At 38.8% G+C, this 20,361-nt stretch overlaps 1 protein-coding gene and 1 non-coding gene across 2 annotated transcripts in view; both read left to right on the top strand.

The window, feature by feature from the left end:
* GABRB2 (gamma-aminobutyric acid type A receptor subunit beta2) overlaps positions 1 to 20,361 on the top strand; it is a 301,134-nt gene that overhangs the window by 68,226 nt on the left and 212,547 nt on the right. The window lies entirely within an intron of this gene.
* Positions 12,624 to 12,696, top strand: TRNAS-GGA (transfer RNA serine (anticodon GGA)). Its single transcript has one exon. It is a non-coding gene; the product is annotated as a tRNA-Ser (tRNA).

The raw sequence follows: 20,361 nt of genomic DNA, 5'->3' as shown, positions 1-20,361 counted from the left end.
GTAATGCAGCTATGAACAGATTTCTGATTCATGAGTTTGTCTTTTTCCTAGCTGGGAATAATATCTGTTGCTTACTGTACAGCCATGACATCAATTTATATCTTTCGTAAATATTTTGTTCTGAAGAGATACTGTGGAAAATTAGCAACAAAGCCACAGATAAACAGGTTTTGCTTTAGGCTAAAAAAGAGCTTTTTGGTGCTATGCATATGGAATGGATTAGATAAGAATTTAGAAGAGAAATTAATTTTATCACTTGTGGATAATAAAAAGATAACAGTGATGTGAAAAAAATCAGCCATTTTAACAACTGAGAGATTTCCTTAAAACATTCTGTAATCAAAAGCCAATAATCATAAAACAGTAAGAGGCAATAACTTTTTTCCCACCCCAAGGGTTTTATAAGTATCTCTTCAGCCATAAAACTATATTTATACAGTCATTTCTCACCCAAACTGCATAGTTAATGTGAGATAATGAGCTAGAGGTAAAGAAGAATAAAGACCAGAGGGGAGAAATTGTCTGTTCTTCTTCTGAGAGGCTGGGGAACAAAACTTCCTGGGCCTGGAATCTTATTCTAGGATGGAACTTCAGGGTCTGCATCACAAGTGACTTGAGGGGTCTCTTGAAGCTACCAGAGTCTTAAGGTCCTTAGCAGAAGGTGAAAACTAAAATTGAAAGAAAGCTCCAAACCACCATGCAAAGCTATGCTTTTTTGCTCCACTCTCTGTAGTTTCCTCCACTTTTCATCCAAGCAATTTTGACCTTTGAACCATTATTTCCATAAATAGAAAAAAAACAGAGGAGGAGCAATGATTCATTTGTTCATTTTATAAAATTTGTCAATTATTCTTGTGTTTGAAGGTAAATGGAAAATGTCCATTTCATTTAAAGGGCGATACCTATACTCTGTCCTGCTAGTTCTTAAAGGTTTTGTTTTTATTCTTTGCCACCGAATCATCTGGAAGCCAGTAGTCTGAGCCATTGCCAAATTCTCCTTTTGTATTTTGGGTGGTAAAATATCATAACATAATGGGGAATATGTTCCAGAGTTCCCCAGAAGATACCTAAAATCACACATAGTATTAAACTCTGTGTATACACACATAAAATTTGTGTGTGTTTTTCCTATCTATATACACATAAAGTTTAAACTTTAAAGTCTAATGAAGTTCACTTTCAATTAGACACAGTAAGAGATTAACAACATAACAAAAAATAAAATAGAACAGTTATAACAGTATACTATAACAAAAGTTATCTGAATATGGTCTCTCTCTCTCTCAAAATACCTGTTGTACAAATTTAATGCCTTTTCTGTCTTAACTAAGCACTTATCATGCACTGTGGTCTAACTTTGTAGCTTGAGGTGAAACAGTAAAACGAACACAGATTTCTTTTTCCTTCATCACAGTATCACGGAGAGGATTCATTCTTACCGTGGATATTGGGAACCCCACAAAGGACTTTTTTCTTTTCTTATCAGGTCAAGAAGTTTAATCTTTTTACTTAAAGGAAGCCCTTCATGACTTCTCTTTGGCATGTCCAAATTGCCAGCATATGTAGTCTTTCACTTTGGGACCATTATTAAATAAAATAGGAATTGCTTGAATACAAGCACTGCAATATCTCAGCAATCGAGATGGTTGCTAAGTGACCAGGAGACACTGGACATAGGAACCCTTCACATACAGACAGGGCAGAATGGGATGGCTAAGGATTTCATCACACTACTCAGAATGGCAAACAATGTACAACTTATGAATTGTTTATTTCTGGAATTTTCCACATAATATTTTTGGATTGTGGTTGACCTCAGGTAACTGAAACCATGGAAAGCAAAATCTCAGATAAGGGAGAACTATCGTGTGCCCACTGATAATTCCCTTTTGTTAGCTACCATTTATCCAGTGTTTACTATATATTAGGCACTGAGATAAATGCCTTTTGCGTGTTATTTTGTTTAACTCTTAATGCCCCTAAATTGGTCATTAATATTACTAATTTATGAATAAGAAAACTGACCAAAAGGATAAATGACTAGCCAGACTGACATGAGTGAAAAGGAATAGCCATGCCTGAGTTCCAGATGCGTGTGTGTGCTGTACCTCTAACTAAGGACCTTTCATCAATGGCCTACAGTCAAGGCCTACATTTTCCTTACATTTAAAATATTTTCTAGAATCTTTCTGTTTGACTCTATAAGCCAAAAATTCATTTGAAATTTTCCTTTTCAAAAATTCAGGTTCAACAGTTTTCAACCCAAATGGTATTATGTTTACAGTTTAATATGACTTCTTTTTTTTTTTTTTTTTAACTATGTCTCTCTTCTCAAATATCTCTTATTACCTGCTTTAGTCCAATTCTTGCCATTTTCTACCACTTTGGGAAAAATTATTGAAGATCTCTGTGACACTAGGAAAGCAATAATTTTTCACATTAGCTTCTGACTCAGAAGAAGAGCATGGAACAAAGAAAGAATAGTTTTTACCAGGAAAATTTGTGGAGGAACATTTATAGAACCTGTGGTGCCACAAGTCAGAAAGACCTAGAAAATTTTCCAATTCCCTGGCTTTTCAACAGCATGAAAGCAGGCTCTGGAATGAAGTACTTGTAATCTTCTGGAATTTTGCTTGTGCGTAGTCACTTCAGTCGTGTCTGACTCTTTGTGACTAGGCTCCTCTGTCCATGGGATTCCCCTGGCAGGAATACTGGAGTGGGTTGCCATTCCCTCCTCCTGGGGATCTTACCAACTCAGGGATCAAACCTGCATCTCTTATGTCTTTGGCATTGGCAGGTGAATTCTTTACCACTAGCACCACCTGGTCAGAGAAGGCAATGGCACCCCACTCCAGTACTCTTGACTGGAAAATCCCATAGATGGAGGAACCTGGTGGGCTGCAGTCCATGGGGTCGCGAAGAGTCGTGCACAACTGAGCGACTACACTTTCACTTTTCACTATCATGCATTGGAGAAGGAAATGGCAACCAACTCCAGTGTTCTTACCTGGAGAATCCCAGGGACAGAGGAGACTAGTGGGCTGCCGTCTCTGGGGTCACACAGAGTTGGACACGATTGAAGCGACTTAGCAGCAGCAGCAGAATACCCAGTCTTATTACTGAATTAAAGAGTTATTTTTTTCTTTCTTCTTGGTAAATTTGATAAAGATTCCTTGTCTGCTGGAATCCAAAGTATGAAGAAAAGCTATTGGCACATGAGCTGTGTTCAGTGATATCATTTTTATGAAGTAGTTCATCACAGTAACATGTCAAGCATTTGGAAGACAGCAGATTGCCGATGTTGAGTTGATGCCTCTCTGAAATTTACATTTATTATCTCTATCTGCAGAGGAGACCTAGAAATATAGGACTGCATGGGAGGAAAAAGCATATTAGTCTTTTTCAAGGTGGCATAAAGAAAGCCACTGAATTAATATATAAATGTATGCATTTCACTGCTGACCTAATAACATGCCACAAACTAACCTGTGTAAAATCAATGTGCCTTCCAATGTAGCCTAACCAGTTGTGTGCTGAGGCCAGGCTATTGTGATTAGTCTGCATGAGCCAGGCTGGAGCATATCATAGATGAATCAGTATCTCTTTTAGTGATTTGTGTTGGAGATTAAAATTTAATCCATCATCATTGACTACATGCCTGATTATTTTACAGGAATTTAGATTCAATGCACAGTATATTTAGTTCTGGAGACTTTTCACTTACGATGGATGAAGTGTACAGACCAAACTCTGAGAACCTTGAGGGCAAAGATGGTGGCTTATTAATTTCCTGATGCCTGTTTCCAAGTAGGTGGCCTGATACACGGCGGGCATTTAATGAAATTGTTTCACTAATGAGGAAGACCTTTCTCCTCTTTTCTCTGCAAGTCCTATCTGTTTTTCAGTTTGTCATGGCCCCTTTTAAATTTCCATATATTAAGTATGGTTGTTAAAAGGCCAACAACAGTGACAAAACACAGACAAGCTTAAGCAAAGAGAAATGTAAGTCAATATTATTTCAGTGATTACAATGACCAGGGATTGTTTTGGTTTTAGGCACGGCTGTCTAGGGGCTCACAGTGTTACCAGGAATTGGCCTTTCTCCATCTCTTGGCTGTACATTCCTTTTTTTTGCCTTTGTTCCCAGGAAAAAATGCTTTCCAAATTGTGACCTTCAATGTTCCAGGCCACAAAGGAAAATAGCTTCTTTTTCCAAATTGCTACAGTAGAAGTCATAGGCTTGAATCTCAGTAATATAGCTGGAGTCACATGACCATCTCTAAACCAGAAGGATGAAATAGTCTAGCCATGTTTGTCTCACATGAACATCTCAAGAGTTGCAAACAACATGCAAACAGTGGAAGAGAGGGTTTGTTTCCTAAGGGAGAGGTTTAAGTTGCTATAACCAGAAATTGGAGAAGTGGAATTTGGGCAGGCAGAGGCAACAAATGGCAGCTCCTGTCTCTTCTGAACTCTAGTGCCGTGCATTTCAGCTCTGGACCTTCACATGTAGTTGTGGTGGCTTTGGAAACAGACAGCTCTGAGTTTAAATCCTGCTCAGTCATTTAACTGTGTTTATTGAATAAGTAACTGAATTCTCAATTTCCTAATTCTGAAACAAAGAGGATAATAATTTTAAGTTTTTGTGAAGGCTGTAAGTAACTTATATAAAACATGAAACATTGTGTTTGTAAACACTAAGCCCTTAATACTGGGTAGTGGTGGTCGTGCTAGTAGTAGTAGTTATTATCTAGTATGTATTTCTCACTCCAACTATAATTATGATGTTATCTCTTTAAAATATTCATCTTATATTTCTGTCTTTTCTACATCATTGATACCTTCAATGATTCTCTAGCAAGGGATTTTTAAAATCTTTTTTCTACACTGAACTGCATGACAGGGTGTTCTTTTTATTTTATAGCAGACATCTACATTTTGATAGCTCTAATTTTCAGATAATTATGTCTTCTGTTAAGTTGAATTTTGCTCCTAAAATTTCTCCCAATTTGCCCTGGTTTCTAGCTCTGGAGTTACACAAAGATGGTCTTTTTTCCTTACAAGCAGTGGCTTTGTTAATACATGACAAAGTGAATCTTCATGAACATTACTCCTTTTCCCTCAGACGTCTTCAAACAATCTCCTCTAACTGCTCCTCACACTGCAGAGTGTTGGGTTGCATTGTCCTTTCATTTCTGTATTCAGAAGTGCTTTATCCACTCCTCCATGTGTTCAACCGATATTTTTGTATTTACTACTCACTCTAGTCATCAGTGGTGCTAAGGATATTATAGTGAGTACTATGACCAGGACAGAGAAAATGCTATGGTTCTGTGTATGCAGGGGCAGGGGATTGCAGTAGAGGTGGAGAATCAGTCATTAGAAATGACTTTATTGAGGATGTAGTATGTACTTTAGGACCACAAAAGTGAATAGAAGTTGCCCTAATGAAGAGAAGATGGCTAGACAGGAGGGAAAGGGGCAATTAATACAGGCAGAAGAAACAGCTTGTGTAAAGTTCTAACTATTGGGTAGCCTAGCAAGTCACAGAAATTAAATGAGTTCAGTATTCTGAAGAAATAACCTCTGAGATTGGACATTTCTGGAGAGGAGGCTGGAAAAATACACAGATGCTGATATGCACACTAAGAAGTTTACACTCTATCCTGAGGACTATAGATCACTATTGAAAGAATTATAAACAGGGCAATGGCATGATCAGAATTGCATTTTGAGAAGCTGCCTCTGGCAAAATGTGTGGAGTGAGTGAGAGGGAACAAGCTTGGTTACCGAGAGACAGTATTAATAATACAGGGGAAACACAGTGGTGGCTTAAATACAGTTGGGAGTTGTGGGACAGAGATAAGTGAATGCGTTGTGTGCACTGCATTTATATAAAGCAGACACCTTATTGTGAAGTTTGGATGCTCTTTTAGATATTTCGTTTGTATACTTAGCCTAGTGTTTCTATAAAATGAGCAGTGAAAACAATGAGTCGCATTTTTGAAAAGTTTCCTTTGGGTAGAGATGGAGTAGAAGACGAATGTTATGAGGAGCTGATTCCTTCGGAGGCTCTTGTCCGAGGCAGGTACTTGTCTCCTCCACGACTCGTCTCTGCTTCTCTGTTACAGTTTGAAAGGTCAGCTGTTCCTCAGTGGAGAAGTGTCCAGTTGCACTTAACCACGTGATGGTGGATCTGCTGCTGCTGCTAAGTCGCTTCAGTCGTGTCCAACTCTGTGTGACCCCAGAGACAGCAGCCCAATGGGCTCCGCAATCCCTGGGATTCTCTCGGCAAGAATACTGGAGTGGGTTGCCATTTCCTTCTCCAATGCATGAAAGTGAAAAATCAAAGTAAAGTCGCTCAGTTGTGTCCGACTCTTAGCGACCCCATGGACTGCAGCCTACCAGGCTCCTCTGCCCATGGGATTTTCCAGGCAAGAGTACTGGAGTGGGGTGCCATTGCCTTCTCTGATGGGGGACCTAGGGCCTGCCAAAAGAGAGAGATCTAGTAAGAGAGTTCCTATAAAGGAGAAAATGAACACAAGTTTATAACATCTTTTTAATTGAAGAATGAATGGTCTGGAAATAATAGGACAGATGAACCTATTTGCAAAGCAGAAATAATGATACAGATGGAGAGAACAAATGTATGGACACCAAGCAGGGGGAAGGGGGGAGGATATATTGGGAGAATGGGACTGACGTATGTACACTGCTATGTATAAAATAGATAACTAATGAGAACCTACTGTATAGCACAGAGGAGAAAAAGAAGGTGCAATCTCTTTGTGGGACATATATTATTAACCTTAAAAATTAATTCCAATGTACAGTAGGTACTTCCCTTGGGCTTCCCTGGTGGCTCAGCTGGTAAATAATCTGCCTGCAATGTGGGAGACCTGGGTTCAATCCTTGGGTTGGGAAGATCTCTTAGAGAAGGGAAAGGCTACCCACTGCAGTATTCTGGCCTTGAGAATTCCATGGACTGTATAGTCCATCGGAGAAGGCAATGGCACCCCACTCCAGTACTCTTGCCTGGAAAATCCTATGAACGAACGAGCCTGGTAGGCTGCAGTCTATGGGGTCGCTAAGAGTCGGATATGATTGAGCGACTTCACTTTGATTTTTCACTTTCATGCATTGGAGAAGGAAATGGCAACCCACTCCAGTGTTCTTGCCTGGATAATCCTAGAGACGGGGGAGCCTGGTGGGCTGCCGTCTATGGGGTCGCACAGAGTCGGACACGACTGAAGTGACTTAGCAGTAGCAGTATAGTCCATGGGGTCACAGAGTCAGACACTTTCACTTTCATAGTAGGTTCAGACAGACACTGTTGGATACCACTTATACGAGGCACCAAGAAAAGTCAAATTCATAGAGTCAGAAAGTACATGGGTGTATGCCAGGGGTTGGAGGCTGGGTGAAGATGAGGGGTGGGGACTTCGTGTTTGATGGGGATGGAATTTCACTTCAAGAAACTGAAAAATTCAGGTGATGGATGATGGTAACAGTTTACACAACAGTGTGAATATACTTAGTGCCACTGAACTGTACAGTTAATTATGGTTAAAATAGTATGTTTTATATTGTGTGCTTTTTCCACCAAAAAAAAAATCCACTAATATATCTCTAGGCATATTTTGGGCTATTGTTTTTAATCCAGGAGTAGTTGTAAGGAAGCTATCCATGCAAAAATTTGAGGATCAGATCAAATAAGATGGGCAGAGTGATAACCAGGTAGGCATAGAGCATGCTTTAATGAAAGAAAGCTCTGCTTATTTTTGATCATTTCCTTTGTCTTTGAGGTATAGTTTGTGACAGAGTTCTCAAGTCACATATCAGCTGCATCTTTAAAGATAGAATCAGTTTTAGTGTAGTTATGGTGAAAATACTAGGTGAGTATATATATATATATATATATATATATATATATATATATATATATATATATATATTTTTTTATTTTAGTTGTCACCATCCAAAAGTGCAAACTGAGCCTTGCCAGGTAGAGACTTTTGTTACTAGACATATCCAAGCAAAATTTGGGTTACCATCTGTCAAGGATTTTGGAGAAAGGATGCTTTCATTAAAGCAGAAGATTGGAATAAGAAAATAAAATCATAATAATCCCACTGCTTTTAACACCTTACTGTATTTGCATCCAGATTTTTTAAGTCCAACTCATAAATATATGTATATTATGCTTTTATACTTTATTTTAAACTAGCAACAATTTCTGCCTTTCCATTTAAACATATTTGCTCCTATAACATACCATATTAAATTTTTTCCTAAGTTTTACTTAACAGTGGGCTTTCAAAAGCTGAATTCTGAATCCCAGATTATAGTGTGCATCTGAGAGTTTTTCCTCTTAAATCTATTTTAATCCATTCCAATCCCCCCTTTATAAATACTGACTCAGTTAAGAGATGAGAGAGTAACCTTATAGAATATTTAACCTACTGTTTTGTTCTGTTTTCTTGGATGTATCTTTTTAATAATGAAATCTGTCAATTTGCTCATTTAGAGTTATTTTTGAGACATAACCATGTGTTAGGTCATCTATAGTAAGTGAGACTGGAGTCTTGTCATGGTATAGCTTGTGGACTAAGAAGGATATAAAAGCTGAGGGGTCTTTTCTAAATAACATAAAACATTAAATGTAAATTGGGAAATAATTAGAAATGGTGCTTGCTGTAATGTGTGATCATCCCTTTGTAAGTTTGCAGAATTCTCCTAGTTTCTATTTGTCATATGGGCAGTGAATTTGAGAAATTCTGGTTTAAACAAGGTTAATAAGTTTCTTTACTATAAGACTTCTCGGAGCTATTAATAAACTGTTAATAATACATGGTAAATATCTAAGAAAAAAATATTCAATGTGTATTGAGTTTTTCTAATGTGTTTGACCATGGTACACTTTTCTTGAGAAGCATCTTAGTGGAACCATTGTTGTGTAGAATGCATTTTGGCTAGGCTAATAATATATGTGAAAGTTCCTAGTACAGTCAAGTGGAAAATATTCTACAAAAGTCTAGAGATGCTAAGATCAGACAGAATGGATGCTGTCTACTTTACAGCCTTTGTAAGTGGCAATTAAACATGGAACAAAGTACCCAACTTAAAATAATCTTCTCAAACTTCTGTGTTCAATGGGGCATATTTCATCAAAAGACTTGTATGCCAGAGGAAATATCTTTGAATATTTATCACATACAGATCTATAAAGTATATGCTTTAAAAGAACTAATATGATCATGCCTATGCCTCTGGGGCACCACTTATTTTTAAGAATAGGGTGTTAGGCTCAGCACTATTGAGGGGATAGTTACTATGATCTAGATAGATTTTTCTGGGCCCAAAGATAGACATATCTTGTATAGGAAAAGCAGTTTCAATATTAACATATATTAAAGATGTGCTTTCTATTAGACAGCCAGAGACACCTTTGAGAAAGAAGAACTTAAATGAGAAGAAATGTTGTTGGACTTTGAAACCTGTCACAGTAACTGTCTTGCTGTGAAGTCATCTAAAATTCTGTCTTTCAATCAGGAGCCAACCCTACTACATGGAACCAAAAGAAGCCAGGAACAGTACGTAGACTGATGTAGCAGAATCATTTTGACAGGTCTCCTTCTTGTAGAGAGAGTACAGTTTCCTTTCCTAAATCTCTGAAACCCAGGCACAAATGTACACAGTGTGAAGGATGGGTTTCCTTTTCCACCTTCCTGTCTGCATTCTGAGAAGGTATTTTAATGTTGAATGAGAAGATTTGAAAGCAGCAAAGCTTACTGTTGATGATGAGGCTGGGAATGGGGAGAGAGTACAAAAGAGCATGGTGTGGCACCTTGGGATCTATCTCCACCCAGCCCGTAAGTGGTTACATGGTTGTGGGCACAATTACAAGTCTCAGGATTTCAGGTTTCCTTTCATAAATTCAGGAGACTGTACTTGAAAGAGTATCCCAGATCCAAGAATTGGCCTCCTTGTAATGACTGGGAGATTCAAAACGGGTGTTGCCTTCTGGGTCCTTTAACCTGGAGTCTGGGAAAGAAGAATGCCAAAGTCACTCTAGTTTCAGCCTATGGATTTTTAGTTCAGCATTAGGTATTGAGGTCTTCCCAAGTGATTCACTGGTAAAAGAATCTGCTTGCCAATGTAGGAGACACAGGAGATGTGGGTTCGATCCTTGGGTCAGGAAGATGGCCTAGAAAAGAAAATGGCAACCCACTCCAGTATTCTTGCCTGGGCAATCCCATGGACAGAGGAGCCTGATGGGCTACATACAGTCCGTGGGGATGCAAAGAGTCAGACATGACTGACAATTGAACATGAGCTTTAGGCATTGAAAAGATATGGACAGCTCTGCCCTCAAAATGCATGGGGTCAAATGTACATAATAAGCTTCTTACCACATCTTTATTATTAAAGTTCCTTGAATGGATTAAAGCTAACCATGGTCTATACCAGGTCTGGAGATGGAATTAATTGTACATTATTAGCATGCTTTTGCTTTCAGTGAGGTAAGTTATATTTCTTGTCACAGTGGGAAAAAAAAAAGATTCAGAAAACAGGATTCTAAGTGATATCTGTGCCATGGATAAAAGCACATAATGTTTTAAATTGCCATTTATATATTCATGTTGGTGAAATCAGACTTCTGTTTTGCTGTAGAACAACTCAGTTTACCATAGGACCTTGATATATCTGGCAATTTCCTTTACTTTCAGAAATAATTCACTGTAGTTCTAAGAAGAAGCATGCATGCTCAGTCCACTTCATTCGTGTCCGACTCTTTGTGACCTCATGGACTGTAGGTCACCAGGCTACTCTGTTCATGGAATTCTCCAGGCAAGAATACTGGAGTGGGTTGCCATGCCGTCCTCCAGGGGATCTTCCTGAGCCAGGGATCGAACCTGCCTTTCCAGCATCTCCTGCATTGCGGGCAGATATTTTACCACTGAACCACTGGGGAAGCCCTCTTAGAAGGAAACTCACTCCTATTCTTTGCCATAGCCCTTTGTTACACATTACCTCTCATCTTCACTGTGACTCTGCCACTAGGCTTCTTTACTCATACGGCCGTTTTAATCTGTAGTTCCATTTCCCTCATTGCCTTTGTTGGTGTTTTAGTACATGAACTAGTTTTAGTACATGAAACACTATACTTGAAACTGGGCCTGTGTGTTATACTTGGCATAGCATTTAGTACATTATAGGTCACCAGATACTTGGTAAAATGCATTTGTTGCATAAACCGATGGGTATCTATGTTATATATGTGTATAATAGTTTATATTTGTTTTTCATCCATCATTCATCTCCTGTTAGGCAAGACTGGAAGCAGAAATTTATAATTGATTGAAAAACCCAAGTTGATAGCCCTTTAGCTTAGCGACAGTGAGAATGTTTCCCCATCATTTTAGATATACTAAAATGAGAAGCAATATTATCTTTACCATTAAACTGTAAGCTTTTCTGCATTTCTTAATGAATACAGTTAGCACTTTATAAATTTTAGGAAGCATACTAATGGTCCAAAGTTGACCAAGTTTAATGCTTCTGGTATTTATAATTTGTTTCAACTATGGTTCCTGGAAAATGTGGTTTTTTACTCTGTCAAATCGTCTTTAAGAAGTAGGTGCAGTATGATTTACTAAGCAATAAGAAAATATACTTTTTAGTTTGATGCAGGAAAAGCAGTACCTCTCCTTTTGAGAATAGTTATCATCTGTTTTGTATAGTTCTTCTGTGTATTCTTGGGACCTCGTCTTCATATCTTCTGCTTCTGTTAGATTCATACCATTTCTGTCCTTTATTGTGCCCATCTTTGTATGAAATGTTCCCTTGGTAACTCTGATTTTATTGGAGAGATCTCTAGTTTTTCCCATTCTGTTGTTTTCATCTATTTTTTGCATTGATCACTGAGGAAGGCTTTCTTATCTCTCCTTGCTATTCTTTGGAACTCTGCATTCAGATGGGTATATCTTTCCTTTTCTCCTGCTCTTCTTTTCATAGCTGTTTGTAAGGTCTCCTCAGACAACCATTTTGCCTTTTTGCATTTCTTTTTCTTGGGGATGGTCTTGATCCCTGTCTCCTGTAAAATGTCACGAACCTCTCTCCATTGTTCTTCAGGCACTCTTGACTATCAGACCTAATCACTTGAATCTATTTGTCACTTCCACTGTATAATTGTAAGGGATTTAATTTTGGTCATATCTGAATGGTCTAGTGGTTTTCCCTACTCTTTTCAATTTAAGTCTGAATTTGGCAAGAAGGAGCTCATGATCTGAGCCACAGTCAGCTCCTGGTCTTGTTTTCGCCAAATGTATAGAGGTTCCCCATCTTTGGGTGCAAAGAATATAATCAATCAGATTTTGGTATTGACTGCCTGGTGATGTCCATGTATAGAGTCTTCTACTGTGTTGTTGGAAGAGGGTGTTTCCTATGACCAGTGCATTCTCTTGGCAAAACTCTATTAGCCGTTGCCCTGCTTCATTCTGTATTCCAAGGCCAAATTTGCCTATTACTCCAGGTATTTCTTGACTTCATACTTTTGCATTCCAGTCCCCTATAATGAAAAGGACATCTTTTTTGGGTGTTAGTTCTAGAAGGTGTGGGCTTCCCTGGTGGCTCAGAGGTTAAAGCGTCTGCCTGGAATGCAGGAGACCCAGGTTCGATCCCTGGGTCAGGAAGATACCCTGGAGAAGGAAATGGCAACCCACTCCAGTACTCTTGCCTGGAGAATCCCATGGAGGGAGGAGCCTGGTAGGCTACAGTCCATGGGGTCGCAAAGAGTCGGATATGACTGAGCAACTTCACTTTCACTTTCTAGAAGGTCTTGTAGGTCTTCATACAACCATTCAACTTCAGTTTCTTCAGCATTACTGGTCAGGGCATAGACTTGGATTACCGTGATATTGAATGGTTTGCCTTGGAAACGAACAGAGATCATTCTGTCATTTTTGAGACTGCATCCACGTACTGCATTTCAGACTCTTTTGTTGACTATGATGCCTCATCCATTTCTTCTAAGGGATTCTTGCCCACAGTAGCAGATATAATGATCATCTGAGTTAAATTCACCCATTCTAGTCCATTTTAGTTTGCTGATTCCTAAAATATCGATGTTCACTCTTGCCATCTCCTGCTTGACCACTTCCAGTTTGCCTTGATTCATGGACCTGACATTCCAGGTTCCTTTCAGTATTGCTCTTTACAGCATTGAACCTTGCTTCTATCACTGGTTACATCCATAACTGGATGTTGTTGCTTTGACTCCGTCTGTTCATTCTTTCTGAAGTTATCTCTCCACTGATCTCCAATAGCATATTGGGGTACCTACTTACCTGGGGAGTTCATCCTTCAGTGTCCTATCTTTTTGCCTTTTCATACTAATCATGGGGTTTTCAAGGCAAGAATAACTGAAGTGGTTTGCCATTCTCTTCTCCAGATCTTTTTTACTTCAACAAAGATCTTCATAACCCAGATAATCACGATGTTGTGATCACTCACCTAGAGCCAGACATCCTGGAATGTGAAGTCAAGTGGGCCATAGCAAGCATCACTATGAACAAAGCTAGTGGAGGTGATGGAATTCCAGTAGAGCTATTTCAAATCCTAAAAGATGATGCTGTGAAAGTGCTGCACTCAATATGTCAGCAAATTTGGAAAACTCAGCAGTGGCCACCAGACTGGAAAAGGTCAGTTTTCATTCCAATCCCAAAGAAAGGCAATGCCAAAGAATGCTCATACTACCGCACAGTTGCACTCATCTCACATGCTAGCAATGTAATGCTCAAAATTCTCCAAGCCAGACTTCAACAGTATGTGAACTGTGAACTTCCAGATGTTCAAGCTGGTTTTAGAAAAGGCAGAGGAACCAGAGATCAGATTGCCAACATTCGCTGGATCATCAAAAAAGCAAGAGAGTTCCAGAAAACATCTATTTCTGCTTTATTGACTATGCCAAAGCCTTTGACTGTGTTGATCACAACAAACTGGAAAATTCTGAAAAGATGAGTATACCAGTCCACCGTACCTGTTTCCTAAGAAATCTGTATGCAGGTCAGGAAGCAACAGTTAGAACTGGACGTGGAACAACAGACTCGTTCCAAATAGGACTATGTCAAGGCTGTATATGGTCACTCTGCTTATTTAACTTCTATGCAGAGTACATCATGAGAAACGCCAGGCTGGAGGAAGCACAAGCTGGAATCAAGATTGCCAGGAGAAATATCAATAACCTCAGATATGCAGATGACACTACCCTTATGGCAGAAAGCGAAGACGAAATAAAGAGCTTCTTGATGATAGTGAAAGAGGAAAGTGAAAAACTTGGCTTAAGCTCAACATTCAGGAAACTAAGATCATAACATCTGATCCAATCACTTCATGGCAAATAGATGGGGAAACAGTGGAAACAGTGACAGACTTTATTTTTTGGCGCCCCATATCACCACAGATGGTGACTGCAGCCATGAAATTAAAAGATGCTTGCTCCTTGGAAGAAAAGTTATGACCACCCTAGACAGCATATTAAAAAGTAGAGACATTACTTTGCCAACAAATGTCCATCTAGTCACAGCTATGGTTTTTCCAGTAGTCATGTATGGATGTGAGAGTTGAACTGTAAAGAAGGCTGAGCACCAAAGAATTGTTGCTTTTAAATTGTGGTGTTGGAGAAGACTCTTGAGAGTCCCTTGGACTGCCTAGAGATCCAACCAATCCATCCTAAAGGAAATCAGTCCCAAATATTCATTGGAAGGATTCATGCTGAAGCTGAAACTCCAGTACTTTGTCCACATGATGTGAAGAACTGACTCATTGGAAAAGACCCTGATGCTGGGAAAGATTGGAGGCTGGAGGAGAAGGGGACGACAGAGGATGAGCTGGTTGGATGGCATCACCAACTCAATGGATATGAGTTTGAGTAAACTGTGGGAGTTGCTGATGGACTGGGAGGCCTGGTGTCCTGCCGTCTATGGGGTTGTAAATAGTCCGACATGACTGAGAACTGAACTGAACTGAACTGATCATCTGTTTTATATAATTGTTTAAATAATAACCATGAACTCTGAGCACTTGCTCTGTACCAGACATAGACACATGTGCTGTGCTCTTTCATTCTTAAAACAGTCTTGCAAGGTAGACATCACTTTCTCCAGTTTTCAGAGGAGACAGCAGCCCTCCTTTTGTTGGAGGCTGCACAGGCAGTTAGTAATCAGTCACTGAAGCACCCATTCTGTCATGATGTATGTATTTGATAGGTAAACATCCGGTAAATTTATTAATTTCTGCAGCATTACTATATCTCCTTCTATAATCAACTTCCACATTTCAGTAACTAAACACAATAGTAGAGGTTTATTTATTGCTCATTGACTGGCCCAGGGAAGTTGTTCCCTTTTTAGCAGGTAGCTTTCCTTTATGGTATGACTCAGAGACTCTTGTTTCTTTCCATTTTGGTGCCCTGTCATTCCCCAGGGTCATGAAAAAGAGAGAAGGCCACCATGGTCTGAAAGTGACATGTTGTACAGGCTTGTATTTGATGGCCTGAAAAAGATAAAAAGAGAGGGGGTGGGGAGGGCTGGAAAGTATAGTCCCAGGCTTGGCTTTATAAAATACAAGGACTATAAAGTGTGTGTGTGTGTGTGTGTGCGTGTGTGTGTGTCTTTCTGTGCACATGTGTAGACTCATGTACTATGTGATCCTAACTTTCTAATATAAGAGCATGCACTGAAAAATTGCCTAAAAGAAAGGTCTAATGTGTTCGTGGTTCTTCTGAATAGTGATATTCTGAGCTATTTAAATTTTCTTCGTCATATCTTTACATAGTGTCCAAATTTTCTATCATCAGCTTTAAAATAATAAAAACCAATAAGCACAATTTTTCAAGGTTCCTGAGAGGGATGCTTCTACTTCATGTAGTGTGGAGTGTCAGGACCTGCAATTTAAGAAGACTTGTCAAGTGCTGAATATACACTCACAGAAGGTAGCAATGCAATGGGTGGTTATACTCACAAAGGAAAGGGAAACCAGTCCAGCACCAGGAAAACACTGGACTGTTGATGCATTCAGTGGATTTTAAGAATATCTGATGCAGACAGAAACAGTGGTAAATCTCTGTACCCAATGTCACTTTCATCTCAAATTTAAAAAAAAAATTGCTTTGCCTCCAAAAGTGGTCATATGCATTTCTGTTTCATCTCAGCACATCAAGTGTTCTCTTGGAAGCCTTGACCAAGCATATTCTCTTTGCTCCAGCCTGGGTCTGCAAATTGGCCTTCTACTCAGCTTCTGCAAGCTTGTCAGAAGTATGAAAGCAGTGATGTGTGCTTATTTTAAAATGCCCTTTTTTTGTTAATACTGTCAGATCTCTTCAGAGGCTGTTGCCTTAGAAAGAATGAGCCTATCCCATGCTGAGCAGAACAAAAATAAGTGTCTAAAATACAGAAAAGGGTCTACTTAGCACTTCCTGTCTCTCTGTCCATTTCCTTATATATTTCACTTTTGCTTTAAAAATCGCTTCTCAGAATGAAGGAAAAAAATAATCAAATAAGATAGGATGGACTCTACTCCTTTCAAGTATGCATAAGTAAGGCAAATTTGGTTGAAAGAAGAATGCATAACGTGATGTAAGATGCATTGTAATCCACCAGAAACGCTTAAGGAAATCTAGGTGAGGTGTTTGTTTGTCTATTCCCTGCTCCTCAGTACTGTTGCAAAGTTGTTCTTTTGTGAGTAGCAGATAAATGAACCATTGTTGCAGACTTCATGGGGGATCAAAAAACACAAGAAGCATCTGGTAAATAATTTCATTTTGATGTACTTAATAATACTGTGCCCTGCTGGCCGGGGTGCCATAGACAGAAAATGGATTCTTAAAATTTAATGGCATAGATCTTGAAGGATCGGTTCCAAGACCAGATATACCACATCTCAAAAAAAGTCAAATTTTGCATCAGCGATGACTTTATTGATTTGGTTTGAAAATAGAATGGTGATGTGCAAGTAACGTTAATCAAGGTAAGTTTTTAAAAATAAAAATGGTGTTATATCAGTCATATATGTAATTTTCCATGGAGATTATAAACATATGCGAGATTTTCCTGATTAACTTGAAAAAAAAACAGTCTCTCTGTACACTGTGGCAACAGTGACTTTTTGATTTTCTTAGTTCAGTTCAGTCACTCAGTCGTGTCCAACTCTTTGTGACCCCATGGACTGCAGCACACCAGGCCTACTTGTCCATCACCAACTCCTGGAGTTTGCTCAAAGTCATGTCCATCGAGTTGGTGATGTCATCCAACCATCTCATCTTCTGTCGTCCCATTTTCCTCTTGCTTTCAATCCTTTCCCAGCATCAGGGTCTTTTCCAATGATCAGTTCTTCGCATTAGGTGGCAAAAGTATTGGAGTTTCAGCTTCAGCATCAGTCCTTCCAATGAATATTCAGGACTGATTTTCTTTAGGATGGACTGCTGTGATCTCCTTGCAGTCCAAGGGACTCTCAAGAGTCTTCTCCAATACCACAGTTCAAAAGCATCAATTCTTCAGTGCTCAGCTTTCTTTGCTTTCTTTATGGTCCGACTCACATCTATACATGACTACTGGAAAAACCATAGCTTTGACTATAAGGACCTTTGTTTGTCTCTGCTTTTTAAGATATGTCTAGATTTGTCATAGCTTTTCTTCTAATGAGTAAGTGTCTTTTGATTTCATGGCTGCAGTCACAATCTGCAATGATTTTGGAGCCCAAGAAAATAAAGTCTGTCACTCTTTCCTTTGTTTCCCCATCTATTTGCCTTGAAGTGATGGGAGCAGATGCCGTGATATTAGTTTTTTGAATGTTGAGTTTTAAGCCAGCTTTTTCACTCTTCTCTTTCACTTTTATCAAGAGGCTCTCTTTAGTTCCTCACTTTCTGCCATAGGGTGGTGTCATTTGCATATCTGAGGGTATTGGTATTTGCCCCTGCATTCTTGATTCCAGCTTGTGCTTCATCCAGTCTAGCGTACTGTTGTTCTTCCATGTCTGTTCTTAGTGCATTTGTGCAAAAGAAGAGAGAGAATACTTCTAGTTTTTTAATATTTTTCTAACATATTAAAAATAAATGGCTTTATTTTTTTTAATCTAAAATAAAAGGTTTACTAAATAACTGTGTAGAAATCCAAAATTATTAAACAAGTGATTGTTTCTTTGCAACATGATTCTTCATTTTCCACACACAATATCTTAGCTAATTAAGTGTCCCTAATATACATTTTGAAGTGTACAGTTTGGCAGCAATAAGTACATTCATATTATTGTGCCCCTAATCTCTAGGACACTTTTCCTCTGGCAAAACTGAAACTCTGCTCATTAAACAACTCCACATATACTTCTCCCAGCCCCTAGAAAATATCATTTTGTTTTCTGTTTCTATGGAATTGACTGTTTTATATACATAATGTGAGCAGAATCTGTTTGTGATTAGGTGAGTTTGCTTAGCATAAGGTCCTCAAGAGTCATCCATGTTGTGGCATGTGCCTGAATTTTCTTCATTCTTAAAGCTGGAAATGAATCCATCATATATGCCACATTTTGTTCAAACACTCCCCTGCTGTTGAATGTCTGGGTTGTTCCCACTGCTTGACTACTGTGAACAGGAGTGTACACATATCTCTTTGAGATCCTGTTCCATTCCTTTGACATGTACTGTGCAGTGGGTTTGTTGGATCATGTAGTAGTTCTATTTTTATTGTTTTGAACAGCTGCCATTGTCCTCAACACTTGTTATTTTCCTCCTTTCTTTTTTTCTTCCTCTCTCTCTTTCTTTTATGGCCATTCTAATAGATATGAGGTGATATTCATTGTAGTTTTGATTAGCATTCTTTAATGATTAGTGATGTTTAGAATTTTCTTATATGCTAATTGACCATTTGTATTTCATTTTTGGAGAAATATCTATTTAAGTCTTTCGCCTGCTTTTCAGACTCGTTATTGATTGATTTACTGCTGAATTGTAGGCATTCTTTATATATTCTGGATATTAACTCCTTGTCATATTTGCAAATATTTTCTCCAATACCATGGGTCGTCTTTTCACTCTGCTGACTGAATCCTATATAGATTTGCTATATTCCCATTTGTATTTTTTGGTTCTGTTGCCAATACTTTTAATGTTATGTCTAAGAAATCATTAACAAATCCACATCATGAAGTTTTTCCCCTATATTTTCTTCAGTTTTAGATCTTATATCTAGGTCTTTAAGAATACATTTTGAGTTACTTTTAGTATATGGGTAAGATAAGTGTCCAACTTCATTCTTTTGCATGTAGATCTCCACTTTTTCTGACACAACTTATTGAAGAGACTGCTGTTGCTTTCTCACTAGGTGGTCTTGGCTTTCTTTTTTTTCTAAGTAATTCATTTAATTGGAAGCTAATTACTTTACAATATTGTAATGGTTTTTGCCATACACTGACATGAGTCAACCAGAGATCAAACTGCCAACATCCGCTGGATCATGGAAAAAGGAAGAGAGTTCCAGAAAAACATTTATTTCTGCTTTATTGACTATGCCAAAGCCTTTGACTGTGTGGATCACAATAAACTGGAAAATTCTGAAAGAGATGGGAATACCAGACCACCTGACCTGCCTCTTGAGAAACCTATATGCAGGTCAGGAAGCAACAGTTAGAGCTGGACATGGAACAACAGACTGGTTCCAAATAGGAAAAGGAGTACGTCAAGGCTGTATATTGTCACCCTGCTTATTTAAATTCTATGCAGAGTACATCATGAGAAACGCTGGGGTGGATGAAGCACAAGCTGGAATCAAGATTGCTGGGAGAAATATCAATAACCTCAGATATGCAGATGATACCACCCTTATGGCAGAAAGTGAAGAGCCTCTTGATGAAAGTGAAAGAGGAGAGTGAAAAAGTTGGCTTAAAGCTCAACATTCAGAAAACGAAGATCATGGCATCCGGTCCCATCACTTCATGGGAAATAGATGGGGAAACAGTGTCAAACTTTATTTTTGGAGGCTCCCAGATCACTGCAGATGGTGATTGCAGCCGTGAAATTAAAGGATGCTTACTCCTTGGAAGGAAAATTATGACCGACTTAGATAGCATATTAAAAAGCAGAGACATTACTTTGCCAACAAAGGTCTGTCTATTCAAGGCTATGGTTTTTCCAGTGGTCATGTATGAATGTGAAAGTTGGACTGTGAAGAAAGCTGAGTGCTGAAGAATTGATACTTTGAACTGTGGTGTTGGAGAAGACTCTTGAGAGTCCCTTGGACTGCAAGGAGATCCAACGAGTCCATTCTAAAGGAGATCAGTCCTGGGTGTTCTTTGGAAGGACTGATGTTG

This window comes from Budorcas taxicolor, chromosome 7 (genome assembly GCF_023091745.1).
Source record: "Budorcas taxicolor isolate Tak-1 chromosome 7, Takin1.1, whole genome shotgun sequence".
NCBI lineage: Eukaryota > Metazoa > Chordata > Mammalia > Artiodactyla > Bovidae > Budorcas > Budorcas taxicolor.
Note: the sequence above shows the minus strand (reverse complement) of the source record. Positions and strands in the feature narration are given on the sequence as shown.